Source organism: Lichenostomus cassidix, chromosome Z (assembly GCF_008360975.1).
Source record: "Lichenostomus cassidix isolate B80296 chromosome Z, HeHo_3.0, whole genome shotgun sequence".
Classification (NCBI taxonomy): Eukaryota; Metazoa; Chordata; class Aves; order Passeriformes; family Meliphagidae; genus Lichenostomus; species Lichenostomus cassidix.
In genome coordinates, this window is record NC_139511.1 from 27,899,212 (window position 1) to 27,923,189 (window position 23,978).

Sequence of the window (23,978 nt, forward strand, 5' to 3'; positions counted from 1 at the left end):
AGCTGAAGCAGGCGGGTTTGGTAAACTGTACCACAGTTGGAACTTGTCCATTTAGCTTCACATATAGGGATGCTCATAAACAACCCCCTCACCACACACAGGAGCACTGTGATGCCAGACGAGCAGGGTCAATATCACAGCTGGAGTTTCCAGATGCATGCTTCAGACTGTAAAGGTGTGCTTTGGTGGCAAACTAAATTACTTCTTGAACTCGATCCAAACTGACAAATGCCTTTAATTGAAAAGAGGAGAGTAAAAGTTCCTGAAAGCAGAAACAACACATTTTGACACTTTCCAAAGGAATTCCTTTGCTTTCTTGTTTCATGGGGAGCTTTCAGTTTGAAACAGACCCTGACTGTTTTCTTCTTATTATTATTTTTCTTTTTTTTTCTTTTTTTCTTTTTTTTTTTTTTTTAGTTAGTGGAAAAAAAACCCCTCAACCCTCTGATAGGAAGAGGAAAGTTTCCTTTTGGTCCAGGTGAAGTGGAATAAATACTCTGGCTCACCTGCTGCCATGCACAGCCAGAAACCTACCCTGCACAGGCATTTGCATGCTGTGAATAAGTTTTCAAGTGCTCTCTTCAGAGGGAGAAGAGAGTTCAGGAGAAGCAGGGTGAGATGGGTGCACCTCTCAGGCAGGGTGTTGTAAAAATTGTTCTTTAAAAACTCTTTAATTACCAATTTCTTCTAAGTGTGGAGGGATGTAGTTTCTGTTCATAATCCCACCACCACTGTACTGTTGTTACAAGTAGGCTGGTCTATCTGTACTGAAGAGTCCATCCATGATACTCTTAATTTAGAGCTGCACAGACAGGAACACCCACTCCCGTGGCTCACCTGTGGGCTGAAGTGGTTTCACTGAATCATTCTTATGCATTTCAGTGAGTCCCCACTTTCCAAAAATTGCTGACAGTAGTGCATCCTCCATGTGTGGGAAGTGTGACACAACACGTTGTGTTTGCGTAGGTACCAGTCCACTTGTGCTTCTATCAGCTGTAAACTTCACAAGAGACAGCATCTTCTCCTACCTAGATCTTTGGCTACTTTACTTTGGAGCAATGCACCAAGAACAGATGTCTGCTGGATCTGTGTCAGAAATAGTCAGAAAAAGAACTTTCCACAGAGTTATTTTTTATCAGTTGCTTGCTTTTTAATCCATGTGACAAATAGATCACAGATCTTCAGGGGATACTAATTAGGCACTTAAAATGAGATTAAGTGGACTGGCAAAGCCATTTGGCTGCTATAATTATCATCCTCCTATTTACATTGCATCTTTAGCTGAAGGTTGGGTAGGACTGATGAGAAACCAGGATCACTCATGGGTGTAAGTTAGTGTTAGTCACACCTCCCTGATTTCTGCATGGCTGCTGCAGATTTCACATGGAAGCCAAGTGGAAAGGAGATGAAGCTTAGTTCTGCTTCCTCCAAACCAGGCACTCTTACACAGTCAAGATGTTTCAGCACTTCTGAGGCAGTTCATACATCCTTGGGGTTGTTGTAGGTCTTCACATGTGATGTCCTGGCCACCTTCATTGCACTATGAAATCTCTAGTTCCTGCAGTTTTTTTCAAAGGAAGGGGGGAACCCATGCCCCTCTGAGGAGTATGCCATGGGAATAAGCTCAGATAGCAGTTGCTTGGCTCAGTTTATGTAAGTGAAATGCCATACATCATGATGGAAGAAGTATCAAATAGAATCTTCTTAACGGAGTTAGCCCACTCTGACAATGATGTCAGGTGATGAGATGGCAAATGGGGTACTGAGACCTAATTATAGCTTTCTGTTTCTTTTGTGCTAAGACACAGTTTTGTTTCAGAGGAGATTGGGTTGCGGTGCATGGACACAGTCCCTACGCTACCCTGCTAAGGGTGAGCAGCAATGGGAGTCCAATCTGAGAGGCAGTTCCTAAAATCAGTGGACTTAGGAGAATGGTGCAAGACTGGTGCCAAGCTCCACTTTGTTAGCCCTGGGTTTATTAGGTAGACAGAAGAGTCCTCAAAATTTGTCCAGAAAAGTTTGCATTTGGAAACAGAGGCCTTGAATGGAAAAACTGAGATGTCTGACAGAGAGTATGTCAGCAAGCAGAAGGGATGACTGCACATGCATGGGGGTGTGTGCATAAATTTTCCATTTACATAAGGACAGTTGGCAAAGGCTCTCTGGGCTCTGGAAGGATAGAGGCCCAAAAGCTCAGATGACATTTGCTGGAGAGAAGAGAAAGGATCTTGTGGGCAGGCCTCAAACACATGCAGTGTATTTAGCTTGTCATCGTCATTTCTGGTGCATTTTGGTTGTGAGGGGAGAAATCCTGGGGACTGGAAGGCAGCTTGTGCTTGTGATGCCAGGCAAAAGTGAAAGACAGGTATTGTACTGAAGTACCTGTAGGTGGGTCATCACCCTAAATTTGCCTTGGGTGCAAACTCCTTAAATTTGAAAAACAAAAGAAGTGTAACAATCTGTCCGATTAAGACTTCATAGCAGCAAGGATTACTCTGTGTGTATGTGCCACTGTGCTGGGAGAGCCGACAAAGAGAAACTGGCAGCAAATCTGCAATGACCAGCCACAACAGCAGCCTGGGATATGACAGCAACCAACCCCAAGGACTTCGGGGAAGCAGGTGAGGAGAGCTTGAAGTTACTACACTTTAGGAAAGGACTTATTACTCATTACGTCCTGTCTCTCTGTTCTCCACTTCCTTTGTCTCTTCTGGGCCATGGCGCCCTGAAGACTTTTGAGTTTAATTTCCCTGAGACTGAAGCCAGCATAACATCAACAGCCCTAAAATCTGATTTTTGTGCTGTTGCAAGCAAGAGATGCCAGCTGCTCAGTGCTCTACGCACCCAAGCAAGGCACTGGATGCCTGGGTGCTATCTACCAGGGCAGACTGCCCTGCAAGAGAGCATGTGGTGAGCCTCCCTGGCAAGGTCTTCAGATGCCCCATTCCCCTCCAGTGTTATTGTGTCACCTGTGTCTGCTACCCCCAGGAAACCACAAAATGATCCTCAAACTCCTTCCCTCTGGTTTCTGTCTCATGGCACTGAGATTAGAACATGTTTCAGCTTAACATCCTGCAATTTTGCCTGGCTTCCCTCCCAAGGAAAAGGGGTGGAACAGACATTCAGAGAAGTCTAGGAAAGGCTCAGGGGGAAGGGGAACAATCCATCACTTTGTTGAGAGGGAAGTTCCTCTCAAAAATGGCAAATCCTTTGTTAAAAGGTGATAAAACTTCATGGGGGTGGTGTTAAAAATAGTTGAGAAATTTTGTGCAGAATTTTTTAAAAACTATTTATTGTTGAAAGATAAATGTTTAAAGACTAGTTTAAAAAAATAAAAAAGAGGTCTTCTACTGAAGCTTGAATTCAGCCTTACACACTCATGGAGAGCCAGAGAGCCACTTCCCAGGGGACTGAACTAGCTGCAACTAGGTACTGCCAGATAACACCCTGTGTTATCTGGTGCTGTGCTGTGCTCTGCAGTTTCACAAGGACGGCTAACACACAATTCTGCGTCGGGGGATTCCCGCCTGGGCTGTTCCTCCGGCTTGCTGGTGACTCACAGGCATGAAAGACAGAGTTGCGAAATACGCTGCCAGTGACAGCCCTCATTACCTCCAGACCATCTCTGTAGGCCTCCAGAGCCTACCTAGGTCATGCCTGATTTTTCATTTGGCTGTTTATCTCCACCCTTCCAGAGATGTGCAGTGATGCCATTGCTGGTCAATCTGCTGCTAAAGCCTTATCTTTTTCCCATCTTGGAAAAACCCCATCTGGGTTTCTCTTCCAGGAAAAAGGATTGCATCTGGTTCCCTCTTGAGGAGGCAGGGAAAGCCAGACCCCTCTGCTAGTGCCTCTCACACTACATAAGCCCAGGAGGAGGCCATTCTTCTCTGAAGTAGTCTGTTAGCTTGAGGCCTTATTAAATAGTGGAGGAACAGAAGCACACACCTACCACAAGGTTTGGCATTCAGCCAATTAGCTTGGACAGCAGCTTCTACCTGTGCTCTGTGCAGCAGAGACAAAACCTGCCTAGGTTTCCTGACTTTCATTCCATATGCAGCCTGTAGTGCAGCATCCTGCTGCAAGCTCAGCGGATCATTTCCAAGTCAATGGAAACTTCCAGCTCAGCAACTTCACTGCTGCCTTTCCTGCTCTGCAGAGCCCTTGCTTCTCCCTGTTCTTCATACCTCTTCTCACCTGCTGCAGAGCATGGAGAAATCACCAGCAGCTGAGATCTAACACTATTTTGGCTGTGTCATGGCTGTTCCTTCAAAGATCAATGATGTGACAGGCTTTGCTACATACAGATCAAACACCACTAGCATGCATGACATAATATTTTTACATATGGCCATGAAGCACCTGTGGTGAAATGTTTAGCTTTGCTTTCTGAGGCCTTTGCAGCAGTCATCAAGGGGGTGATGGGAATGACAGCAAAGGACTGTGTGGCACTTCCCCTCTCAGCAAGATGTATGTACACACCTATATCCCTACATCTCCCCAAGGTCCAGGCTCTATCCTCATACAGGCACCTGTGCAACATTTTGTTGCTGCTCATGGGATGGGGAGATGCTGCAGAAGGATCACTGTGGAGTTCCTTGAAGAATTGCAGAAAGGTTTACATCTGGTGTAAACCTTAAGCCCAACTACCTGATCAAAGCAGTGCTCACTAAAGCTGGGTCATGTTGCCCAGGGTGTATCTGGAGACTCTCCAAGGACAGAGATCTCACCACCTCTCTGGTGCCTGTCCCACACCTGCACTACTCTCATTAAAAAAGGAGTTTTTCATATGTCCAACCAGAATTTTTGCTGTTGCTACCTGCACCTATCGCCTCTTATCTTTTCCCCATTGATCTTGAGAATAGTCTGTGTGTCTCTCTCCAAGGTAACCCTGTGGGACAGTAGAGTGGATGACAGCAGCTTGGTACCCTCTTGACCTGCTCCTGTCCAGGCTGAACAAGCCCAGCATCCTTCTCTTCTGCCCCTTACTGTTTTTTAGGCTGTGCATACTCTCTCAGACATTAAAGTTTTTTGGAGGTTTTTTTGCCACCTCTTCCTTGTGTAGTTATCTCCTAAACGCCTCTCCCATCATGGGTCACTCAAGTGCAAAGAAGTTGCTTCTGACCACTTTCAATGAGAAACTGAACCACCCTGAAGAAACAGCCCAGAGACCCCGCCAACACCCCACCGTCAAGATCAATGGAAATGTGCTGCAGAGAAATGGTAATCCCGAGAGAAAGCCCTCAATCTCCCTGTAGATCTCTTTGGTCCTTTATTTTTGTCCTTCTCAAACTCCTCTTGCTGGTGCTTAGCTCTGAAGAGATGCACTGCTCTCAGGGCAACAGGCTGCATTACCATCCTAAGGACACTCTGTCTCCAGCAGATCCTCTCTCCAGTCTCCACTTCCGTGAGCTGTTGAGTGGTTAAGTGTGGATTCAAGCCTCCTTGTCATAGCTGGCTGGGAAGGCATTTCACTGGCGACGTCAGGTGCATCCTGCTGGAGAGGTGAAGGCCCTTGAGACAACTGGAGTGGGGGAGCACACAGACTGCAGAGAATTCTCTTTTCCACTGCACTTGACTACAAAATGTGCCCTGGCCCTAATCACGCACAGCTTGTGTCTGTGACACAGTAGGATACAATGTGACACACAGCCTTTCTTGAACCACAGAACAACTGTTAAGACTGTGTATCTGCAGCTACTTTTCCAGGATGAACCACAAAATATAACCTAGTTAGTGAATGGGAGGACTTAGCTGGTGTCGATGCTTGACAGCAACTCATTTCTGCTGAAATCATTGGAGACCCCCGCTGCCACATGGATCAGGCATCCTAAGGCCATGGTTCTCCATGCTAAGATTCTATAATAAACTATCCTGATGCATCCTGGCAGCCTAGGTGCCAGGTTACTAAAGACTGCGTGCCAAAAAGTTCCAGGTACTTGCTGATGCTGGACAAATCAGTGGGAAAACCTGAAAAGACATTTTCATGTAAAAATCTTGCCTTTCTCATCACTTTTTTGTGCAGGCCACATTTTGTGTTGTTTGATTGTCCAAGGAAAGAAAAGTACTGAATATTCAGTGATCAGATCTAATGCAAAAAATGGATTTTTGGGGTTCTTGAATTAAATTGAATAGGAAAGTGGATATGCTCTGCAGAGTGTTGTGGATATCAGAGGCAGTTGCTGCAGGTTTCTTGCACGTGCTGTGGAGAAGGGGATGCAGGACTACAATGCGCTACAGAGGGACACAGCTTTTCTGACTTCCCTGTTTCCTAGGTTCTATCCTCTTTTCTGTGTTTTTTGCTTTGTGACTGCAGGAAAGACAATTTCTTTGAGAGGGTCTTGAAAACTCAGAAACATGGATCTTTCTAAACTTTCCAGTTAAATATTTACTGTCCCGGACACAAAACACTTTATTCATCAATTGTCTGAATGTCCCCACCTTGAAAAGAGGCACAGAGCCTCAGAGATCTTTCAGCAAACAAATTCCTTCTCATTACTGACTCTGTGGGCATGACTGCTCTCAGAAAACTTGAAAGTCAAGCTGCTCGGGAGTGCTGCCCATACATGTTTACCTTGTACTCCAGCTTCCCTCTTCAGACTAAATCAGGTACTTTTTGTCTGGTTTGCCTAAACAAGTTCAGCTGAGGAACGAATTCTGGAGCATTCCTGGGGGTTCAGCCAGGCTAGCCCCGGGTTTCTGACACTCATTTCTGTATGATTCCTGTAAACTCCAGGTTAACCAGCAACACCTGCATGCTCCTCAGCACCACACAGAGATACCAGAAATGCTTGTATATGTGTATTTTTTATGTACTTGACCTTACTCCTACACCATGCTTCAGGCTTGTTCTTTCACATGAAGTACAGCTGACATCTGCAAAAAGCTACTTTTTAACCCAAGGTCAGACTGTGGGCTGCCCTGCCTGTGGAAGCAGGTATTTGAGGCCTTGAACTTGAGCTGCGTGTCTCTGAGAGGCCATCAGGCTAAGATGGATGCTGCAAAGGTGGCCGCGAAGGGCAAACCATTTCCCCTGCAGCCTGGACTGGTCCTGTCCGAGCTTCACAGGAAGCACAACCCCATGGTGTTCCACAGAGGTCTGGTCACCATCCCCTGAGCATAACAGGCTGAAAGATGCTGCGTTTAGCAGGAGTAAATAACTTTGCAATATGCTGGGTGGAGGACATAACTGCAGTGTGATGAGAATATTTAAAATATTGAATGAGAGAAATGAAATCAGTGCAATAGGCTAGAACCACCCAGCTAGTGAATTTGTGAACAGTGTGTGTGCTGTGTTAAAAGTCAGCAGTTTCAGTGAAATTTCAAAAATTCATACCAAATGTTTTCCTTTCTCAGCAATTCAGTTTATTTCATGCCTCAGACTTTAGGTTGTATTGACATATTTCAGAGCATCACAGACAGAGCCTGTGTATACTTCTGCTCAAATGATAACGTGAATTCATATGTGTTATGATTACTGTGGTATTGGCTGGCTGGAGTAGCCCTTGGGATAGATCTGGCCCACAGATGTTGCAGCATTGCTCAACAAATTTTGCAGCATTGCTCAACAGATTTTGCAGCATTGCTCAACAGTTACTGTCTGGAGCTTGTACTTATACTGGAAAGCAAATGGCAATACTGCAAGAAAATGGTCATTTTCCTAAGCCAGGCAGATTTATGTGCAGCTGATCAGTACTTGGAGCCAGAGCATCATCATCATTACTCCAATAGCCAATGCTTATTAAAGAAATGTACACAAGAGCATTTTGTCAAAAAAAAAAAAAAAAAAAGCAAATAAAGGGAAAAAGATAAGAGAAAAGAAGCCAAATTAATAAAAGAGAGAGCAGGACATGTAACAGAAGAGTAGCACACCTTATTTATATATTTGTTCAGTACTGACATGGAAAGGGATCAGATGAAGGTTCTGCCCAAGTGCCAGGATGAAGTCCTGCTTCTAACCTATCACCAGCTGACCACAAGGTCCTGTGCTGCCCACACTCCCTCTGCATAATGCCTTGCATGGCAAGCAGCACTTCTTTCCCATGTGAGCTCCCGCTGTTCCCTCTTTCAGTCTCACATGCGAGAGGACACAAGCCATCATTGCAAGGACCAGTTCTAGTCCATGAACAGACTGGTACCTACAGCCATAGAAGCATTAGAGTATCATCAAAAGAACGTTTTTGTGTTCTCAGGGTGGTCACAACTCCTGTGTACACATCAGGGGTGCAGGCAGACATCACTTGTTGGCAGACTGACATCAGTGCAAGGCCATGGAGATGGTTGGTGGGTCTGGTGCATCTGATGTAGAGAGGAGAGATGGAAGGAATCAGGCTTTGTTAGCTTGGAGAAGGGGCGTCTCATCAAAGCCCTAACTGCAGATGTCCACTGACTTACAGACAGTTACCAACCTTCTCTCAGAAGTTCACAGGGATATCTTGTTTTTAAAAGTCTTGTTTTGATCCTTGTCATAAGAGACAAAAGGGACACATTGCGGCATGGGAAATTCTGTTTGCACATAAGGAGTAAAACAACAGTGGTACAACCCTGGGACAGCTTCCCAAAAGAGGTGGTGGGATGACCATGGCTGGACATGTTCAAAATTTAGCTGGTCAAGGCCCTGAGCAAGCTGACCTTGCTTTGAAGGCAGTTGAGCTTGGAAAGGGGGGTGGGAACAAAGACCTTCAGATGAGCCTCCCCACCTGAATGTTTCTGTGATTCTGTGTGCACAGCCTGCAGCTCCCAGTCATGTGTTAATCATGCCTTAAAAAATAATTTCTGAGTAATCCTGAGGATTATTTACGTGACCCTGGGGCTCACTCATGTGAGTACCAAGTGTAGGACTTGCTCTTAATTGAAGAGCTAAATATAAATGAGCAGCCCAGCAGGATTACTCAGTCTGCAATAGTGTCTGTCAAATGAGCATGTGTGCTTTCCATTCATTCCTTTCAGATGTTGCTCTGATCTAGCATTTTCTGCAACACAGTGTAGCTACATAAGAGAATGATTGAAATAGGCAATTTTTCATTTGTTCCTGGTAGGAAGGAAGGTCAGGTATACTATCAATGTGTGTTTCAGGTTTGTTTCATGTCAGGTTAGAGAAGTGCTACAAATCAAGTTTTACTTCATTGACCTCCTGTTGATCTCTATTATCAAAATGTTTGGATGCACACAGAGGAATCCCTAGTTCACCTTTGCTGGTGGTTTGTGATTGCTTGGCAGTGGGTCTTCTCAGCACCTCTGCAATCAGTTGATCTGCCTCAGCTTTTATGGACTAAGAAAGTCACTTTAATTCTAAGCAAACTGGTTTTACTCACTCATTCACAGATTTTCCCCTACCCACTCTGACACGTGTGTTCACAGGCACAGAGAGTTCTAAACCCAAGCAATCTGGTCAGGATCACTTGAGATGGCACAGTGGATGAAGCTTTTCATTTCATGAATCAAGATTTTCCTTGAGTCTCCTGCAGCCCCTCTTGGTTGGTGATGGTAAGCTGGTTTTTGGGCAGGTCTTGTGTACTGTCTAGGATACATGTGTTGCTGCAGGGGGATAGTTTTGCCTCAGCATTCTGCTTTCTTCAGCATAATTTCTCCTTGGTTTGGGTATGATGAGGTATCACAAAGAGGCAAGACAGAAGCATGTTCTGGGCCCTTGTTGCCATCTTCCTCTTGTCAGGGAATACGGTCTCTTTGTAAGTCACTGCCTAATCTCAGCACAGGCCTCCTGGGCATGGCACAAGAAACTGCCTTCAATCAACCCAAATTTTCCATCTCAACTTTAGGCCTGCTACAAGAGTCTTGTGAAAAGCAAATAAAGGAGCTCAGCAAAATTCAGATTGGAAGGTACCTTCAGAGGTCCCAATTCCAACAATCTGCTCCAAGCATGACTGACCACAAAACTAGATCAGGTTATCTCAAATGATGGAGATAACCCTGATCCAACCACCTCTCTGGACCACATCCAAGGACTGTACCATGCTTGTGTGATGGTTTAATCTCTATTTTCTCAAAAATTCTCATGGACTGAATTTAATTTGGGATGCTGCCTGATCAATGCCACTAGCAGTGGGAGACGGACTTCCCTCTGCTGGCTTTCAAGGACCACCCAGGCACTGGTCAGCCACCAGGGTCACAGCTGATGTTCCTTGCTGACTACCAGGATTGCAGCCCTTCTGTCCAGACCAAGGGCCTCATTCTGCACCACTACTGGGCTCCTCCCAGCCACGGGCAGGACACATCCTTTGCTCAGGCTGTGCTCCAGGAGGTTCATGGCATGCCATTTCTGCAGCCTGTTGTGGCCTCTCTGAAGGGCTGTGTTCCCCTCCAGCTGCTCCCCCAGTGTGGAACAATCCCTAATGTCCTACATCCTATCTTCTAGGTTGTTGATAAAGATGTTAAAAATATTGGCCTGGTATTAACCCCCGAGAAATGGCACATACAACTGTCTGCCAGCTACTCTTTGACTGATGGACTTCTAACCCTTGAACCTGACAGCCCATCCATTTTTCCACTCACTTAACAGTTCACCTGTGAAATCCATAATTTCATCAGTTTAGCTGCAAAAGCAATGATCAAAAATTCCAAAGTAACTCTTGCAAAAAGATTTTGCTTCCTAAAACATCATTCATCATTTCCAGATAGAAACTGTGTTTTTATCAGTTTGATTCTTTGGTGTTGGCCCAACCTTGGAATCAGCATGTTGGTTTTGTGCCTGCTGCTCTGAATACCCTGTTGTTGTCAAAAACTACACCCACTTGTCATTTAATACTGGCACCAGTAAAAGGAGTTTGTCATATGTGAAAACTAGCAGGGAAATCCATCTTTTGTAAACTCCTACAGTTAGAAAGTTCATGTATTGTTGATCAGACAATAAAACAGATATCATGAAGGAAAGGGACTCACAGAGCCTTGTAAACATGGTTTTACTAATTAGAAAAAAAGTAGCATTCATGCTTTTATTATCTTGGGACAAAAAGTGAGCTACTGGAAGGAGTTACAGGCAGCAAAGAAATATGGCTTTATCTGCAGGTTGGGTGTGCTTTAATCTGACATCCTGACAATGCTGTATGGTGAGTAATACCTAGAGTATGTCTGCCAAAGCTCTAGAGCCAAAGCACAGAGTCTACCTGTCACTCCAAAAAGGCCCAAATGAATAGCAGGACGCTAATCCCTCGGGCACCACACAGCCTCATGCATCTGTCTGCTACAGTAGGGAGGAGATGATGCTTCCTTTCAGATTACTACAGGTGTGGAGCTCCCACACACAGAGAAGAATGCACCACTGCTAAAGCTTTCTGGTAATGGAAAGTAACATGCTTAACCTCCCAAGGCACTTGCAATTCACTGTTTCAGAACTAAAACTTGCCTTTCCCAGGATGATCCCATACCCCCATGCATTTTGAAGTTTTCTTTGCTATGATGAAGTACTAGGTGAAAAGTTTAGACATTATTTCTCTGCATGCTTCTGTAAAAGTTTACCTGGTTTTTAGGAAAAAGCATTATACTGAAAATTCCATTACTAGCTCATGTAACTACTGAACACCATAAGTATTAGATCTGAACCAATAAATGCCTTTTTCAAATTATAGATATGAAAATTTTGATTTTGCTTTACGGGAAATGTATCTGTAATGCTTTTTACAGCACAATAAAAGTTAAGAGAAGATGTTACCGCTGTATTTGGTCTTTTCTGTAAGTCATTATTGTTTCCATACGGGTGCTTACTGAGCAGGGGACCCGCTCAATCAGGGGTCCTTCACAGGAGTTCCTGAAAACACCCAGCATCACCTTCCTCCTGAAGGGGTCCTTCAGCTGGGCTTTTTCTATCAGTTTCTCACTTCAATCACCTTTATTTCCTTAACTAGCTATGAGTACTGTGTAAGCTACCTGAATAGGTAGGAATCTCTGCTAGTAGCTAAAAGCTGTGGATTTCACCTATTTTGAAAAGACAATCACATCTAATTGTATCTAGAATGACTCCATTGCAAACTAAACAACAAAAATAAGCACTTGTTTTTGAGAATTTTCTGAGTTATATCACTGTAGACACAGTATTGTCCTATCAGACAATATTTTGGAAAAAGTGTTTGCAGATGGATAAAATGAAAAAACTGGCTCAGTCACTGCTCAGTCACTGGGTACAATAGATTTCAAACCCATTAAATAGCAACAGGGAAGTTTTTTTGCAATTTTTCTCAGAACAGAAGAATTAATTTTAGTGCAGAGTCAACTTTTGATCTCTGCTTCTTCCACTGCCTGGAATGGCAGGACCTGGATTTGTTTGGATCATTTACTTATTGTTTTGCGTAGGAGAGATGGAAAGAGGTGTCTTTCGGGAATGATCAGGCACATATTTAAAATTGAGTTCTTTTTGTTACCAAATCAATGAAGTATATATGCTATCACGGAGCAAAACATTTCAGTGAAAAGGGTGAGGCTGGAACATTGTACCTGCCATCAGGATGAGCCTCCCTGACTCGCGTTCCTCCCTACCCAACCCCAAATCTCAGGAGTACAAAAATTTTGAATCCTGCTTTTGGGGTCACAGATTTGAGCTCTCTGCTCGTTCAGATGCAAGAGGTGTGAGAGATGCAAAGCTGAGGGTCATCCGCAGACACTGACCTTGAGTGGCTTACCCCCACTAAACCAAAAGCCCTCTCTGTTGAATACTTATTTAGTAGATCAGTGACAACAGGGTACAAAGGCTTTACTGGTCAGAAGGCACATTTCAAACTCCACCCTGAAACCAGAAGCATGCTATGCTGTCACATGCACGCAGAAAAATACCCAGCTTTTAGCATGGAGCTGCCATATCCTGCCCCATCTTCAGTTTTCAGAGTGATTTAAGGTGGAGCTCACGTGGAGTGGCTGTGAAGTTACATCTCCAGGTGATAACTGCCCTGCTGATGAAATGCAGTGTCAGCACCTGAAAGCAGTCTATTGGGTAGTAGGAAGAAAAGAAGAATCGTTGCTACTCATTGCTACTCAGCCCTCCAGGAACAAGAAACCCAGCTCCTTTGCCTGGAGAGAGCTGCAGCTGCAAATGCAGACACCTCTCAGCTACAAAGCAGATAATGCTTTATCCCTGTCTTCCAGGAACCAGCGAACGTCCCGTCTATCACAGCTGGATTAAGCTTTGGCTTGTTTCTCTCTTCTAGCCCCCAAGCTCATCCCTGTGCCTGTGTTTGGCAGCTGCAGTAGAGCTTGGCGCTGCTGACAGTACCTGGAGATAGTGCTGAGCCATGCAGAGGGAGAAGTGGGAGGGTAAGGGGGGAGAGGTGGTGACTGCCGGAGTCTGCTTCACTGTGACTCCCTGCACTAGCAAGCTCCCTCTAACAGGAGTGCTATCAGCTCTCTTGGACAAGGAGGGATGTGACAATTAAATTATTGGCCCCTCGCAGATCGGTGTCTGCACGTGGACTGTTATAACTTTTGGGGTTACTTAAACTTATCCCATTCAACAGTTTTAATTGTTGCACTGGAAATATGTCTTCTGCTTATCTCTGGAAGCATTCCTCCACCCCTCACCCCACCCTCCCCTGAATTTTCAAGACTTAAGTTTCAAGTTCACATCTATCAGTACGAAAAAACAGCAGGACATGCCCTATCATGTCCTGGACACCCTAAGCCAAAAAATGAGGGAGCTGCACCCTTTTCCCCCTCATTAAGATTCTATCTTTTATATGCACTTAAAACGTTCACATAAAGCTTTATCACGCCCAAACCATTTCCGAAGCAATGAGCAGTCACATTTACTATTAGAATTTTGAAGGACTGTAATTCCAGGGTAATTTTACCACTCCCTCTGACAGTCTTTTGTATTTCTGATACTGTATGTGCCTCATAAACAAAACAGCCCAGAACATATCAATCACATTATCAGCACAGAGAGGATTACTTAGAAAGGCACTTAGAATTTGCTCTGCACTCCTGGCAAGTCCAAAATAGCAGGTAGCCCATCTTACTCTGTAATAGGATTAACACTGATGGAAAAAGTGTTAGTAGCTTTCTGGTGTCCATATAACTCAATTCTCCTATGAAGTTTGAGATGAATAAAATAACAGATATGTAAGTTGGATATGTATTAAAAAACCCTCACATTACCCACCCATTCTTTCTGTAAACTTCAAAGTTTGAGCTGAAATGGTATTTTCCCTTGAGCAGACTTCAGGACTGTATGCTGGTTTGGTTTGTGAGCCCTGAAGTTTTACTACTCCATGTTTTTTTCTGCCAGATAAACGTTTTATTTTGCTGTATTGTGGACCATTACTTAAAATGGCTTAATAGCTTTGAGGCTCAAAGCTACTTCTAGAAAGCCTGTTTTGGGTACATACACACTGAGGATCTCAAGCACCAGGGAATTCAGTCCCTTCTCAGTTTTGTAACCACAATGCAAAAGAGCCCATTGAGCTTTAACTCCAGGAGCTAAATAGTTGTAACCAAACAAGTGGAATTTAGTTTTTGCTGCCTAGTTATCACCTCAGGCACATAAATGTGAGCACTTTCACAACAATGAAATTAAGCTGAGACACAAAAAGTCATAAAGACCTTGTGACTATGGAATAGTTAAAGTCAGGAGAAAAGTGATTCACCCCAATCAAGCCCAGAGACGCTTCAGAGACCAAGTCAGAGTAGTGGGTATTTGCTTTATTCGATGCACCGGGTGTGTGGGAATTGTTTCCACCAAACACACACCTCAGTACCCACAAAGACACAGTGTTAGAGGTAAAATTCATGAATATTCATTGCATTCTTCAGGATAGGAGTGGTTATATAAATCATTTCTCAGAAGTCATTAATATCATTAGCATTCTCTATATGTCCTGGTGGTCTTTGGAGACCCCCAAAGCCCCCTCCAGGGTGAAGGTCTTTCATGGGATGATTCAGCGGTTTCTGTGCTGGTTTCAAATGCATGCATAGCTGATAAGCCATCAGGCCAGAGCTGTTACCTACAATTTGAATTTGAATTAAGAGTTCAGCCTTCAGCCCTGGAAGCCATGGACAGGCGCCTGTGCTGGTGGAAGGGGGGCAAAAGCTCAGAGAATCTTTCTCAAAAGCATTACCTTCCTCTCTACGTACAAGCAAAATTTAATTCAAAACCCATGGGGAGTATTTTCTTAGAACATGGCTGCAGTATTGCTAGACACAAGTCACACCCCAGAGACAGAGGCATGTTCTTGGATTGGGAAGTCATCTTCAGGTCCTGAAGACCCCACAGGGTCCATCTGTTAATCATCAGGTTATTATCAGACAACTATGGTAAAAAGGCATGACAAAAGATATTTCTTGACTGTGTAGCAGACACAATCTTCAGGAAAAAGCCTTACAGATTTTTGATTTTGATCCGAAATGTCCGATCCAAACAGCAGCAAGGTTTTCCTTGATGTGCAGAATCCCACATGTAAAAGTCAGAGCAAGAAGTATCAAAGAACAGTTCATGATTCCCTTTCACCTTTCTCAGTAAGAGATCAGGGCTGCAGGTCAGTGCCTTTCTGCTGAACACCTGTGAACCTTGTGCACTGGGTCATCATAGGTGTATTTCCACTCTCTCCTGAGCAGGACTTTTGCACCTTGGAAAGGACAGGGATGACCTTGGTGATTACACCTGGAACCTGACTGGAGGCAGGATCACTTGCAAATCATGTCTTCTCACATGGCACCCTGTGTGCTGCTGGTACATGTCTCATGAGCTGAATAACTCTCAGTGGGGCTCAGTCCATATAGGCATCCATCAAACAAGATGTGCTGCAGCATTATGGCAGCCAACACAGGTTCAGGGTGTGCTGCCACAAGTTCTGCCAGATTTGTTGGAGTCTCACATTGCTCCATACTTTTCTAAAAGCCATGTTTCCGTGGACATAGGAGTACATAAGGATTTCCGCTTCCAACTAGTGGTAGGGAAAGCATGACATTTGAACCCAAAGATTTGGAGGAAAAAGAACTTCAAGTCCTGTCTTGAATGCCTAGTGGTATTCCATGATGGAGTGACTCCATCAGTGGATAAGGGAAGGGCTACAGATAACATTTATCAGAATTTCTATAAAGCCTTTATAGTTCCCCACAACATCCTTCTCTAAATTGAACAGAGATGGATTTGATGGTTCGACTGCTAGATACTTAAGAAAGCAGTTGGACTGTTGCATCCAGAGGGTAGGGGCCAAGAGCTCAGAGTCCCAGTGGACATCAGTGACAAGTGGTGTCCCTCAGGGGTCTGTATTGATTAATAACACAGATAAACAGATCAAGTGCATCCTCATCAATTTTGCAGATGACACCAACCTGAGTGACGCTGTTGACCCTTCTGAAGGACAGCATGCCATCCAGAGAGACCTGGAAAAGAATGAGAAGTGTGTCTATGGGAATCTCATGAGATTAAACAAAACCAAGTTCAAAGTGTTGCACCTGGGACAGGGCAACCCCCAGTATCAGCACAAGCTGGGGATGAACAGAGCAGAGCAGCCCTGTGAGAAGGACTTGGGGAGCTGGTGGGTGAGAGGCTGGACATGACCCAGCCATGTGCACTGCCAGCCCAGAAAGCCAAACGTGTCCTGGGCTGCATCCAGAGCAGTGTGGGCAGCAGGGAAGGGAGGGGATTCTGCCCCTCTGCTCTGCTCTGCTCTGGTGAGACCCACCTGGAACTCTGCATCAGCTCTGGGGTCCCAGCACAGGAAGGGCATGGATCTGTTGGGAGAGAGTCCAGAGGAGAGGCAACAAGATAATCAGACAGCTGGAGCACCTCTCCTATGAGGAAAGGCTGAGAGAATAGAGTTTATTCAGCCTAGAAAAGCACAGGTTTTGGGGTGACCTAATTGCAGCCTTCCAGTACCTAAAGACAGCCTACAAGAGAGCCGGAGAGGGACATTTTATAAGGCCTTCTAGTGACCAGACAAGGGATAATGGCTTCAAACTGAGAGAAAGTATATTTAGATTAGCTATTGGGAAGGAATTCTTTACTGTGATGGTGGTGAGGCAACAGGTTACCCAGAGAAGATATCGATGCCCCGTCCCTAGAAGTGTTCAAGGCCGGGTTGGATGAAGCTCTGAGCAACTTTGTTTAGTAGAATGTGTTCCTGACCATGACAGGAGGATTACTTTAAGGTCCCTTCCAACCCAAACCATTCTATGATTCTGTGACTATTTATTAAAAATTCATGGTTACAAAACAACACCTTGCCTTTCAATATGCCACTGCTTCGTAGAAGAAAATATAGGGCATAATGTCACAATCAGATATGGCTGTGCATGCATTACATTACAAAGGGAAGACACACATCCAATTTAACTACAAGCAATTATGCGTAACTGCGCACTCTTCTGGGAAGATGCATTTATGTGGAGTTCACTCTAGATGCCTTTGCTGCTTATTTGTGAAGCCTGCTTGTACAATAATGAACTACCCCAAACACACAAACACAGCTTGACATGACCATCTTCAGGGCATCTGATCTGTTTCTGGCATTCAGAGATAAAAGGCACTGCCAAAGCACAAGGAAGGAAAAGAATCAACTTGTTACATATTCTTAATAGATAAGGTCCTGGGATTTCAGCCATTCTTGAAAATCTGTTTAATGAGAATGGATGAATGATCTTCTCTTCTGACTACTCAAAGCTTGAAAATAACCAAGAAGTCATTGATTTCCAAAATGTAAAATAAAGGTGCTCCTAAACTCCACTTCCCTTGTGCAATCCTGAAAAAAAACCAAACTTGGATGCAAGAAAATATACATCAACTTTAATACTAGAGAGCTCAGCAAGATCACTTCCAATCACCTCTGGGGAAATGCAAACTTGCTTTGCAGTGTACAGAATTTAGTCAGCTAGCAGCTTACAGAAGTGCCTCCTGGTTTTGGACTGAAGAGCCAAATCTCTTAGCTATTTCTGTTAGAAAAAAAATATTTTCTGCATTAAAAAAAATTATTGGGGTAAATGGAGGGAAGCAAGAGAGCTGTACAACAGACTTCATCCTTTTTGGTTTTGGTTTTGTTGTTGTTTTTTGTTTGTTGTTTTGGGGGGGTTGTTGTTTGAGTTTTGTTTGTGGGGGGGTTCTTTGTTGTTGTTGATTTTGTTTTGGTTTTGCTCACGGTGAGAGCCTTTCACCTCTCAGAGACAGATGAATCTCCTGGAACCTTGTCTCTTCCTTGTCTTGTACCACTACATAAACATGAGACAGTGAACTGAGAGCTGTATGAGGAGGCAAGTCTCCCATTCAAAGGCTGTTTTAACCTCCTCCAACAACCCATTTGTCGTAGTGGAATGAAGCAGAAAGACCATCTTTCCTACACATAGGTTAAAGAGACAGCTATGACCATGTAAAACCTGTGCCATATACAAAATCCCTGACTCTGGTACATCATCTATTGTTTTAACAGAGGGCTGAGTACACAACTGCTCCTGCTGCTCCTCAAGCAGCCTCAAGCTGTGCTTCTCTGAGGAAAACCAACTGAAAGCTGGGAGCAGGCTTCAGTGTGCTGTGCCACTGAGAGTTGGTCAAATCTAACTGCATACACGGGGAAGTGTATCCCGCACTACAGCAACCAAAACCAGTGGGAAACAGAAAAATGTAGGTGCAGCTATTTCTTCCCCACAACCTTTCCTAATTAGGTCTAGAACTGTCTGTAAGGCAAGCCCTGCCCCATCTTTCTGAAACCAGTCACTACATGTGCTTGTCAAAAGTACTTGCATCCTGTTCTGTAAATGAATGCCAGTTAGAAAATGCAAGAACATACAGTGAAACAATGTAAATATCAAATAATACAAAGTCTTTAAGAAATGTTTCTAAACATAAGGAGAGTAGCAGTATGTCAGGCATATTGTATTTGCACAGAGGATTTCTAAAAAACAGTTCACGTATGAGTGTAAGACAGAATATATGAATTGGGCAAGAAATACAGCCCTGTGCTGCTAGAGGTTTGTACAGAACTCTCAAAATTCATACAGCAAACAACAAGAGCTCTGAGCCAGTGTTGTGTCACTGTACAGGAGCCTAATCCACTGTTCCTAGATGGCTTTCAGCAGCAGAAGGCACAAACTGTGAAGATGTGCCATCACTTTCCTTTCTGCACAGCTCCCAGACCCAGCCACAAAAGATGATGGCAGCACACATCCTGAAGACTACCTAGCTCAAAGCATACCCAAACACTGCAGAGAATGACTGTGCCCCTCTGCTCAGCACATATGGAATTTTAAAGACAAGTTTTGGGTTCCCCAAGAGATGAGAGATGTTGATAAGCTGAGGAGTTCAAACACAGGATCACAAAGATGTCCCAGGGGCAAGAGTGCAGGACATTATAGGAAGAAGTGGAGGAAACTGGTCTTCTTCAGCCTGAGAAAAAGGCTGCAGTTGGATCTATTTCCAGTCAGTCATAGCCTACTTGAGCAAGAGGCACCACTTCTCTGAGGTGCATGAGGAAATGGTGAGACAACAGGCATGAGTTGCAACAAGGGAAATTCTAGTTGGATATAAGAAAAACATTCTTTCCCTCATTGAAGCAGACAAGGCCCAGACAAGAGGTGATGGGACCTCTGTCCTGGGAGGTACTCCAGAGCTGACAGGACAAGGCAACCTGACCTAGCTTTAATGAGTCATGCTTTGAGCAGGGCATTGGACTGGGGGCCTCATTATGTTCCTCTTCTAATTCTAAATTTTTCCGTGTTTTTTATGACCCTCAGGTGTGGATTTTACAGTTGTTTGATTTGGGGATGAAGCATTTCTGAGCTTCATAGCCTTTGGAGTAATTGAAACAGGGCCTGTTTTGCATGTCTCTGAACTCAGCAGGGATCTGAGCATCCTCTCACTCAGCCACTGCTGCTGTTTGCTGTGAGGCTTTCAGAGCCAGACCTTAATGAGCATTTTGGACATAAGATACAAGTTTAAAAGCCCCCACTCTTTCCATGGCCAAAATGAAAATTACTAAGTTGTTTGTCCTCTGCTGTTCTTTTGCTAGCTCCAGTCCCTACTTTCTGCAGTGGCCCTTTGCATCTTGGTCTGCCCACCAGACCCAGAAGAGCCTGTCCTGAGCCTCCCTGGCAGCCAGCTTGGCCAAGACAGGGACACAGACCCTGGTGCTTCCTCCCACCCCACTGTCCCCTGTCCCAGATGTTCAGCAGCAGGGCAGGATGGAGGTGCACCATGGTGGTGTGGGGCAGTGCCATTCCCCTCACACCCCTCAGCAGTCCCCTCATGAGAGGTGGCTGTTAACAAACCAGGCTTTTGGAGCCACTTTGGGCTACCCAGGGAGTAACAGTGTCCAGGCGAGTGAAGCTGCTGCTGGAGAGATGTTATCTCTCTTAGTCTTTGTGGTCCATGCCTTCACTCAGGCCTTTCTCTTCCCTCAACCCCACTCACACATTTCAATGCCCTGCTGCAGCTGAGGCACCTGCCTGTGCTCTTTTCAAAGAGAAGAAGCCACTCATCTTTTGGCTTTTTACATGTGTTAACCCACTTAACAGCACTGCTGAAAGGAGACCAAAAATCAAAGTCTGGAAGGGAAATACCTCTCTCACTCATCTGTAGTTAAATTTTTTTCAACTAGAACATCAGGCACGTGCTAGTCTCCCTCTTCCTTGTTTAACATGAAGCAGAGTTGGAATAAACTAGTAGGACACAGTGCAGGAAGCTTGTGGGCAGAGCCACTGGCCAGAAAGATTTGGTTTCAGAGGTGTGTTTCTTTGACTTGAAACATTATTATTATACTCTAAACGGATTGACAATGCAAACAAGCACAACTGCTTTGTAGGCAGTCAGTATGGATGCTGAAAGCAGAGTCCCTTTGCCCATCCCTTCCACAGACAGCTACTGCCTTCCCACAATACTCCCAGTACAGAGCCTGTCTAACATGTTATTTTGTATGAAGAGTTCAGCCAAATGAACCATGAAGCAATGAGACAGGCAAAAATGAAGCAAGTACAAACCATGCCCACAGCAGCAATCAGACAGGTTGAGAACTGTCTGCTCCTCCTTCATGGATGCTGTGATGAAGACCTGGCTGCACCAGTGCGGCAGAAGGACTCTCTCATGAATGTTTTTCTCACCAGGAGCAAAGAGGAGAATATCAAAGAAATAAATACCCTCCTTTGCCCTTTTTCTCCCTTGCTGGCCCAAATTCCCTTCTCTTTGGTTTTCAGCTCCAGACAGAGCTAAAGAGCATCTCTGCCTCCCCAAGCAGCCAGCCAGCACCCACCGTGGGCCAATCCTGCACAGTGCCATTCCTGCAAACTAAACGGTTGTTTGGGCTGCCAACAGACTGGCAGTATAGACAAACCTGTTTTCACTATCCTTATCCTAATATTTCCTGCATATTCCCAAGAGCTGGGCTACACGGCAGAAGAGCTGAAGCTGTCTGGCAGCTGATCATTTGTGTGGCAAATCTTACATCTGTGGAAGGCACCACAGCTGTCCTTACCTGGGCAAGAGCATGAAGCCTCCAGACTTCCTTCCCTTTGGTGGCTAAATCCCCTATGATGCACAGGAGATTGGGAGGTTGCAGGGGTAGAGACTCTCAGCCAGCTCCAGGGGATAGCCCTGGAGGATGCACCTCAGCAGGCCATGCTATTCCAGTGTTATCAACACACTGGTGTTTATCAGTTCCCCACAACCCTGGCTGGCACGTGTCCTAGCTCCTGCATGATGCTGACTTCAGGGTACCCCTCCTAACAACCTCTCACCAAAATACATGTAGACACTCACACCATCTGTTTTGATAGTGTTGGTGCTTAGAGGCTGGCTTCAGTCAGTGGAAGGAAGAGGGAAGGAAACGGTGCCCAAGGGCTAGTTCAGGTAGTCTGCTGGAACACCTGTGCGACTGGGACCTTATGTGGGATTGAAATGGGCCTGACTTTGAAGGGATACATGTGAGGATTGTTCCAGGAGTTTTCTAAAGGTGCTCCCAGGCCTGGGTATTGTTTGGGAGTGTCTGAGCCTAAGCAGTGGGAAAGACAGTGACAGACACTACACAGAAGGAGTGGTGGTGGTGTAGTCAGGCCAGAACCCAGGTCCTGCCACACTGTAAAACACCCACACCCTGAAAAGTGCAGCTAATTCTCCCTTCCTCCACCCCAGCAATCTCCATGGACTTAAAATGGTGGTGGAACTGCTACCACGCATGGTCAGATAGATACACAGTTGCAGAGACTGTATGAATTATACATCCCTGCACCAGTCATCTTTCCTCCAGCCCTGAAAGTCTGAATGCCACCTGCCCCAGTGTTTCCTCTCATGGCATGTCTTTCACTTGCTTCCAGGAGAAGCAACTTTGTCCTGCCAGGACTTTGAAAGAAGGTAAATCTCCAATGACTCCTTAATCAAGAAAACAACTTGATTCCCCCTGTGGACATGCATTTGCTGCAGGGAATAATAAGGGAGCACAAAACCTCTGTCCACTTTCTGTGTTTGTTAAAACACATCCTTTGATATGCAGCCATTGGAAGAAGCTTTCATATGCAGAGGACCCCCTGCAGGATTTGGTGGAAGTTAAAGGAAACACAGAGCTTGTATTTAGGTGAAGGTTTGGGTCATGAAGCAAAACGGGGGGGGATGGGGAAGGCCAGATAGAAGGCCAAAGCATACCTGTCAGGTCTTTTCTTATCACAGATGCATATCTGATTGCACTACAGAGCTGCCTATTGTATGTGTACCTAAAGTTGTATGTGCATCTAAAGTATCACAGTAATGGCTGTACCTTGAACTGTGGGGGTAGCTCCTGGGCAAAGACACCAGAAACAATGGTTTCAAAAAACGTTTTACATAAAAATTTGCTCTTTGGTGCTTTCTGGGCTATTCTTAAAGCACAGTTTTACCTTGTCAGCAGTATTATATGAATTTGAAAGATAAAATATTGTAACAGCAAGAGAGGATAATTCTGTAAAAAGCACAGGGCATCTCACTAGCATAACATTCCTAGTAGAAAATTACAGACTACTGCTTCATCTGTTCTCCTGCTGCCCCCCTGAGTGCCCATGGCTTATTTTAGGACAGACACATCTGCACAAAGAGCAGCTCTTGCTCTGAGTGCCACAAGCCTCACACAATAAGCTTCTGAGCTCTGGGCTGTGCCAGCAAAAATGGTGGCTGACTCCTACGCCAAGTCCAAAACTGTGTATTTACAAACATTTAAGAAATGCTGAAAGCAGGTAGAAAATCCTGCCAGCCTTCACCCATCTAAAAGCTGAGTGCTTTTCAGCCTGAGCTAAATTTCAACACTACTCTCAAACACTGCATCTCCCTCTCAGTGATTTCTTTTGCAGAGAGCAACTCAGAAAATAAAATAGCTCAATTTCTTCCAAAGATGTTTGAGAAGCCACTTTCTAACAGTAAAACTGACAGATTCAGCTGCTTTAATAACTGTGGTATTACCTTGACCTGAATTGCTTTCAGGGCTTGAGGATTCTGCTGTGACCCTCACACATGAAACTGCTTGCAGGGGGAATGACTCCAATGTTACCTGCTGTGGGGCCTCCAGGGTCCATTGCAAGCTGCTGCAAGAACTCTCGTCTCCTGCCAGATGTTTCTCCAGCAGCCTCACTTTATGGGTCACATCATCTCCAAAGGGCCTCTTCTACTTTCCCGTCTTCCTAGTCCCACTGTAGAGTAGCTCTCATGGGTGCCCCTGCCTTAGAGGCCACCACTGAAATGCCCTGCATCATCTCAACACCTGGACCTGACAAAGCCATTTCCACACATGGGATCAGTCTGGACCCTGAAACTGGCCCTGGCCACAGATATGGAAAACAACTCCAAGTACATCTGTGGCGCCATCTGTGTTACTCTCCTAGTGGCAAATGAGTGAGTATTCAGAAGCCTTGAGCAGTACCTTTTCACCTTTGTAGGCAGGAAAGAAGAAAACTAAATAAAAGGAGCAGTTTTTCCTCAAAAGTGCTCTCATAATACAATTCTCCTCCTTGGGGAAGGGGGAGAGACTGTCTCTGTTTCCAAGTGCATCTTGGCAGGCAGAAAATTAGGTAACATAGAAATGGTCACAACACTA

The 23,978-nt window shown here is 44.8% G+C and overlaps 2 long non-coding RNA genes across 3 annotated transcripts in view; one reads left to right on the top strand and one right to left on the bottom strand.

Annotated features, from left to right (window-relative positions):
• Positions 1–7,309: 7,309 nt before the first annotated feature.
• Positions 7,310–23,978, bottom strand: part of LOC146424578 (uncharacterized) — a 30,373-nt gene continuing 13,704 nt past the window's right edge. Inside the window, exon 3 of one of the 2 annotated variants that reach the window (XR_014847099.1) lies at positions 7,310–8,298. This is a non-coding gene — a long non-coding RNA (uncharacterized LOC146424578). The remainder of the gene's footprint in view (positions 8,299–23,978) is intronic. The other variant, XR_014847100.1, reaches the window with a different exon arrangement.
• On the top strand, positions 8,277–11,675 carry LOC146424579 (uncharacterized). Its single transcript, XR_014847101.1, has 2 exons — positions 8,277–9,486; positions 9,780–11,675. It is a non-coding gene; the product is annotated as an uncharacterized LOC146424579 (long non-coding RNA).